The sequence below is a fragment of the Anser brachyrhynchus genome (genome assembly GCF_964034855.1).
Source record: "Anser brachyrhynchus genome assembly, chromosome: 4".
Classification (NCBI taxonomy): Eukaryota; Metazoa; Chordata; class Aves; order Anseriformes; family Anatidae; genus Anser; species Anser brachyrhynchus.
Genome location: NC_137698.1, coordinates 41,723,695 through 41,731,389, shown reverse-complemented (window position 1 = coordinate 41,731,389; position 7,695 = coordinate 41,723,695). Strand labels below are relative to the sequence as shown.

Genomic DNA, 7,695 nt, shown 5'->3' with positions numbered 1-7,695 from the left:
GTGTATACGAGTATTTATATGTAATTTTATGTGAGTGATGACTGACGATTCATGCTCGTTTGACTTTTCAGTCTCTCTCTCTCTCAATTTTGTTGTTTCTATTATCCAGTTGCTTCGACAGTGTAAGCCCTCTGTAAAGTATTCACATTCCATTAGTCACTATGTGAGGTATGATTAACATCAGTGATTTAACTGGTCTCAATAGCTTCTCAGTTGCAGGTGTTCAGTGAGGAGCCACATTTTGCCATCGCCTGTCCTGAAAAACATGGGAATCTCTGACTGCTGCTTGGGAAGTCGCAAGGGCACCCATCATAAAGGGGAATTCATAATATACACAGGTATGTTCTATTCTGTTACACCGTTTTTTGTAGAAATATAACCACTACTTACAGATGCTGATGTGCATAAGACTTTACTTCAGGCAAGGGCATATGGAGAAGGTGTTGGGCAGGAGATATGCTACTGTTGTCTACCACGTTGCCTTGCTTCTGGTACACCTTTGTAGCTCTGATGTGACTCAAACCATTTCAGTACCTGTTAAGACAATGTCGCACTTTTTGTAATGTAAAATTGCATGTTGGAACCTGTAATCAGACACAAGATGGCAAACTTTTTAGGTGTTTTACAGAGCTTCATTTGGGAGATTCCAATTGCTATGCAGTTGTTTTATAGGTACACCACTTATCCCCCAACACACACATACAATGTCAAAAGCACACAGGATTTTGCATTGTCAAGATTTTATTAGCAGACTATGTAAGCTTTTCCTGGCACACACTCCAGTTTGTTAATTGTCATGAAGAGTTGTGGACCAAAATAGCTTCCTTATTAAAAGAAAAATAATAAAAAATAATAATAATAATAAAAGAGCCCTGCTTGATGAAGTCACAGAAAAGAACTAAGCAGAAAATTTCAGTGCGCAAAAAAGAATGAACAGAAACTAATAAATGTGTAATTCCCCCAATGCAGTGCATATCTGAGCTTCAAGAAATCTTGGAGTTACATTTAGAATTAGATTCCTTACTTTAATACCTATCAAATTTCAAAAGCTATATTAGTGCCTTTTGTATGAAAAATACTAATGAGAAAAAATACAATGCATATGTGGTCTCCCCAATGGTGAAAAAGGTAATAATGCAGTAGAGCCCTTTTCTATTGAATAGTCTGACACAGTAAATGTTTCTAAACCCCTGGATACCTTTATTTAACGTTTTTTTCCGTGTCTTTCAATAGAAAAAAAAATCCTATTGCATATTATGAACAATGATTTTACAAATCCTATTCTAGAGGACATATCATCCTATGCATTCATAACCTTCTAATTCTCTTTGCATAATAAGACCATAATTTGCAATTGCATCAAGCAAAACATAAAAGTTATAATGTGAGTATGTATATATATGTTATTTGTGCAATGAAGCATGCATCTTTAGTTTTCACTGCAAAATATGTGGATTTTTTTTTCTTCTGTTGCATGTCTTTCTCTTTCCATCATGAACTGTGCTGACATGTGGCAGTCCTGGACTGGGTTCTCAGAAAATGGTTACTGGAAAGAAATGGTGCATCTAGAATATGGAGATTTCTGTAAGTTGCTTTGGATGTAAACTTAGTTTTGCTAATTCATTTGAACTGACTTGACAAGCTGTTGTTTTGTTCAAATCTCAAAAATATGACCTGCTTTTTACAGAAACTACAAAACTGTAGTTTTTAGTTGATTAAACTGAATTATTAGAATGAATTGTTTTCTGTGAATTGTTTTCTGTGAATACTGTGAATACTTTAGGAAACCTGGCTGTCTAGTTTCAGCCTAGCTGAAGGGACCACAAATGTCAGCGCTCAGTTCTGCATCTCTCTGGCACATTTATTTTTACCTATGATGAGAGCCCACAGCACAGAGTAAAGTACAGTTGTCAAATGTCTGGCAGAATACCAACTGTCTTTACCTTCCTTTTGCTTTTTTTATAAAAAGTGGAAACTTTATTTAGTCCGCAAAATGCGTATTGATCCCATACTGCTTGTGTATCTTGAGCATATCAGCATGAAATGCTAAATTAATATGGAGGGACTATCAAAATTCCACACTACCTGTTTCTGCCTTAAGGGCATCATGTTTTGTGAGGCTTTTTTAATTCAGTAAATGCACAGTATAAACATACAGTATCAAATATAATGCAAAGTCAGATTTTGCAGAGAGAGTAGAAATTCAGTTACTAGCCACACTTGTCATAGTTAACCACTCTAGAACTTTGCAGTTCAGCACACCTGCCATTTGTCTATCTGCCTACTAAGAGTAATTTTCAGCTATTTCTCGGGAATATGTACACAGTATGCATTTAGAAAATTGCTAATGGAATGAGGTTCAAGCTCTTACAGTTTAACATTGAGCTTATTATTACGGCATTTATAAGAAATTTAGAAACTGTCTAAACCTAGATGATCTGGAGCAGCTGCTTGCATGTGTCTGGCAATAATAAAAGTTCGAGATTGTGTACGATTATGCGAAAGGGGCTTAAGTAAATTAAAAGGGAAATCAGAAAAGAATTGCTTAGACTGTATCCGCTATATTGGAGAGTATAAACCTGGATTAGCAGTGTTTGTTACCAGTCTCTGTTCATATTATTTGACATTTTGTTAGAAAATGCTTTTTCAGTCTTACATCACTTAAATAATCATTTCATGATGAGATATTGAAGGATATTGTAGAAAAAGATGAATACTTGAAATCTTTTCAGAAAGCAAACGGATTTCCAAATTTTTCAAAGAGCTGAAAAAGTTTCTGTTAAGTAAGTAATTTTAATATATTACGGTAAGATGGGAGAAGTCAAATGCTTATAACTGCATTTAAAATTTGAATAAAATTGTATATAATTCAACCTAGAAAAGTCAAATATTCACTTATATGAAGTATATTTAGATGAATAAAAATGAACATATGTAAAGATTTTTAAGCACTTTTCATTTCTCAGGCGTTTGTTGGGCACCAGCTGATGAGTAAAAACAGTAAGGAAAAAGCAAGCAGTGCTGCTCCATTGACAGTATTACTTTCCTGTCTCTTTTCTAGGTGCATGTATTTTGTTCCTCTATACCAATTTCCATCTCTTTTAGGTGGTGCCAATGGCAGTAATACTGATAAGATTATAGAGCAGAGGCTTTTCCTGGAGTGAAAGTTATAACTCTCATATCAATCTATCAAAAAACAACAACAACAACAACAACAACAACAAAACTTCCTGATCAGGTATCACTCTGCAACTCCCATTCCCAAATGTGTAAAATTCTTTGAGAAAGTGGAGCACGGTCAGTGTGACTGTGTGGGGAAACACTGTATAGACTCTACTACAGCAAATTATGAGGCTCGTATACTTGTGCAGTGCGTGATGTTGTATTATAGACTTAGAACTGTCCAGAGTAGCCAAGGTATGCAAGTAGATGCTTGTATGGCAACAGACATTACACAATGCTGAAACACATTTTTGAAGTTCTTTCTCTTGCTACAGAATCTCTCTAAATAAAGTCTGAATGCTGCTAGTTCTGTACCTTTTTTTATTAGAAATGGTTGCAAACAGGAGCTTTGTGCGTTTCCAGCTTGCAGAACTGGAGTGCCCAGCTTGATGCCTACCCTGCCTTGGCTTGGGTTCATGCTTATAAACGTGACACCAATAAGAGCACTCCCATCAATGTATCCACCCATAGCAGCTTCTGAGAAACCTTCAAGATCTTAGGGATTTGCTTATTTTCATAGCTGATTTTCACATTTTGATGGGCTGCAATAAATTCCTTGCCTTGCAGCATGGCTTATGTAGAGCGATAGCTTTACCATCTAGTAGTTTTTGCATGTATAAGAACGAATCTTGAAGAAAAGACTGTGGGGCAATGCATATGGCTCCATAACCATAACACCTTTAAACATAAATATCCATGGAGAAAATCACTAAATCCCCCAAATACTTTCTTACTTTGCAAAATACCTAGCAAATACATGTGCCAATGGCTCATTATCTGTTTGTGGCTTTTATTTTGCTATTAAAATTAAAACCAGAATGGCTTTTGGTAGTAGTAAAGATTTTTTAATACACTTATTTTACATCAACATACTTCTGTATTCTGAATCATATCATCGTGCTCCCTTGGTCCAAGCAGTTCTAGCTGAGGGCGTAAAGACTATCAGCTTGTGTCTTCCTAGTGCATAAGACTGATCAAAGTAAACCATTAATCAAATAGATATGAAAATTAGAAATAATAATATGAGGTGTTAGATAACACAATCTGCATGCAATAGCAGCTTGATCTCTCAGGAAATTAAAATAATTTAACAAAAAGGCCATATTTAACAGGCTGCATGATGAAATTAAGAACAAAAATCTAGCCTATTAATCATGCAAGAAATTGCAATTAAATTATATTTGTTAATTTCATAGTGAAGAGTTTTTAAATTAAATCATTAACCATTTGCTTGAGTCTTCAATTCTATGCAATTATAATTCAGATATGAATGAAATGACATTTTAAGGGGTAAAAAAAACATTTTCTATTCAGTTTATTCCATTTTCCATAAATCTATCTTTGAAAAAAATATGAGCCACAGATCCCAAATTCTATATCCGCTTGTCTCTAATGGTGTTCTTGTTTTGGTTCCTTTAGTCTTTTGTATCTCATTTACCCAAAACAACATGGTAGTGTTATCTTATTCAGTATGCTTTTATTTCAAACATAGAAAAGTTATGCTTATGATAGAAGTATTTGAATTGTCTGTGTATATCTGGAAATAGGAGTTTTAATGTGAATGGAAGACAGAATGCTGTGTTTGTAAAGGTAATTGGTAGTTTGGAGCTATATCTCACAAGTTCATCAGCACTTTTTAAGGCATCAAGTTTACTTTTCAACTTTGTCACTACAACCTGAACATTGCAAACATATATAAGCTGGAAACCACTGCAAACAGCATTTCAGCTTTAAATATTAAATGAAAGAATAATTGGAGAATAAGCATCTAATCTCAGTATTTCTTGAGACATTCAAATTCATCATCGTTGCTAAGAAGTAAATCATCTTCAGTCTTTAGGAAGAGCCTCTCCCTACTAACTGGAGATAAGATTTCACAGATGAGACCAAAGAGATGTATATATTTGATGAGGGATTAAATTAGTGTATGATCTCTGAAGAATGCTAATATCAGGTCTTTTTTTTTTTTTCTTTATATATATGCACAAAGTTAAATTCATGTTAAAACCTTCCTTGGAAGAAGAAATTTGCACAGAAATTTGTACAGAATCTCTATTTTTCCACTTGGTTTCACAAAATTTGTAAGAACTGAATATCTGAGAGACACCATGATCAGGCAGGTGGTTTTCCCAGGGTGAGGCTCATCCCCTGCACTCTGGGTGTGCTGACCCCTGCGATTTCCCCAAATGCGGGAAACTCGACTGCATAATTTGTGGTAGTGAGGGACTGCTTTCGCGCTCTCCCCTGGTTTCCCTGGTTTATTCGCCCAGGGAAGTAGTTGAGTCACCATCTCTGGAGGTCTTTAAAAGATGTTTACATTTAGAGCTTAGTGATATGGTTTAGTGGAAGACTTGTTAGTGTTAGGTCAGAGGCTGGACTAGGTGATCTTGGAGGTCTCTTCCAACCTGGATGATTCTGTGACCCACTGATGTTTGTTTGAATGAAATTGGAGGCTGCTTTTAAAATTTTTTTCAGAGTTAGAGAAGGAATGAGAAACAGATATTTCCACGCCCTCCCCCCCCCCCCCCAAAAAAAAAAAAAGTTATGATTATGTATTTCTCATTTATTTCGGAAACAAAGCTTAAAATCCATAACTATGTGCACCACTATTCCATCTAAGATTTGCTGAATTTCCAGACCTTTTGCTTGCTAGTAACTAAGAAGAAAGATCTAAATCTTCACAAAACAAGTAGAAGAGTCTAATGTCATGCTGTTAAGAAAAAACGAATGCACACATACTGTTCTTGATTGTATAAGAAGGGTTTTTCCAGTAAAGACAGGGAAATAGTCACATCAGAGGCCTAGGATACAACTGACATTTCTTGTCATCAGTTTGCAATTCAGGCCAAAACAAACACCTGAAATGGGAGGGTAGGTTGAGTAATAAAATCTTGGGATAGTTAACAAACGCTGATAGGAGATGCATTTGTTTCATAAATACAGCCTAAAGACATAAATAAATGTCTTCCTTCTCTGTCTGAACTCTCTCAGTTCAAAACAGAAATTGTAATGTAACTAAAATGTTAGATTTTTATATTCTAAACTTACTGAGTTTACAAGGTTCTCATAGCCTTACATAACTGTATCTGCCATTGAAGTTATGAACCTCGTCTAAGTAATGGATGACATACCTAGATAATACCTCAAGAGACAGATTTCTCCCTGGATAGTAATCTAACTTCTCAGACATTTATTTTAGACTGAGTGAAATTGTTGCTGTAAGGTGCTTGTGTCTCTCTCCTTTGACTAAGAAGGGAGCCAAATAATGAAAAGAAGCAGTTTATTTTTTTAGATAGCAAAAATAGGTGAGCTGACTGCTTCCCTTATAAAGTCTTTGAAAATTCACAACTATTTTTCATGACCAGAATAGGACTCAGCTTCTGTATTAATTTCAGTTTTACCTTGGATTAGTTTACCTTGGATTGTCTCCAGTTTTAGGTGGATTAACTTCTGTTGTACCTTGAAAATATGTACATCTTCCACGTACTAATGGAAACTGATTAAAAAAATTAATCCCGTCAACTTGCAATACTAAGATAATACTTCACTAGGAAATTGAATTTTAATATAGGATGCAAAATTGTGGTCTTAAATAAATGTGATGAGTGTTAAGAATGTTATGAATGTTTGCTGTGTTTGCTATGTTATGAATGTTTGCTATATTTGCCTTCCAAAAAAGTTCCCAAACCTCTAAATTTTTCATTAATTATATTATAAGGAAGTCCAATAATATTTGCATAAATATATATATATATAGATATGTATTCCATTCTATCCATCATGTTATTTTAAAATATGTTACTCTTTTTCTTTTGCATGTTTCTTATGGCAAATGTTAGTATTGAAGGAATTTCATAGCTCTAATTTCATGCTCAGAAAACAGAACTAGGATATAATGTGTTTTTAAGCTAGACAATTACTAGAGATATACCTTTCTTTCCTCCTAATAGTAATCTCCAGTGACTTTTGATTGGGAGCAACTGTTTATTTCTTAAGTGATTTCTTGGTTTAGTACTGGAATATGAAGGCTATGTTTCAAAATATTCTCAAACATCTTCCATCTGGATTCTGTTTAAGGAGTATTCTCAGTTTTCTCAGCATGAATACCATTTACACATTTTTGTTATTCTAATAGGAGTGTAAGATTGTGCATTGTGTCCTTTATCCCAGTGGATTTTGTTCCATCCATTTTGCTTGTTTTTCTAATCTGATAACAGAATATATTAAACACATCTGTCCTTGTGTTACAAGTATTTATTATTTGTAAGGAATAGGAAATAGAAATATGAAATTAATTTTCATTATGAATTATACTTGCCCTCAGAAGAAGTTGCTAGTGATTGTGTATTTTTCTTCTTCTAAGTCAGAAATGAGATTATATCATATTACATTGATTAGAAATTCACTGCTAATATGAAACCTTTACTTATTAGGAAAAACAAAGCAAAACAAAAAAGCCAGCATTTGTTTTCC

The 7,695-nt window shown here is 34.4% G+C and overlaps 1 long non-coding RNA gene across 1 annotated transcript; it reads left to right on the top strand.

Annotated features, from left to right (window-relative positions):
• The first annotated feature begins 226 nt into the window (after window positions 1-226).
• Window positions 227-4,117, top strand: LOC308194085. The gene is made up of 3 exons (XR_013950246.1): window positions 227-338; window positions 1,518-1,584; window positions 3,106-4,117. It is a non-coding gene; the product is annotated as an uncharacterized lncRNA (long non-coding RNA).
• The last annotated feature ends 3,578 nt before the right edge of the window (window positions 4,118-7,695 follow it).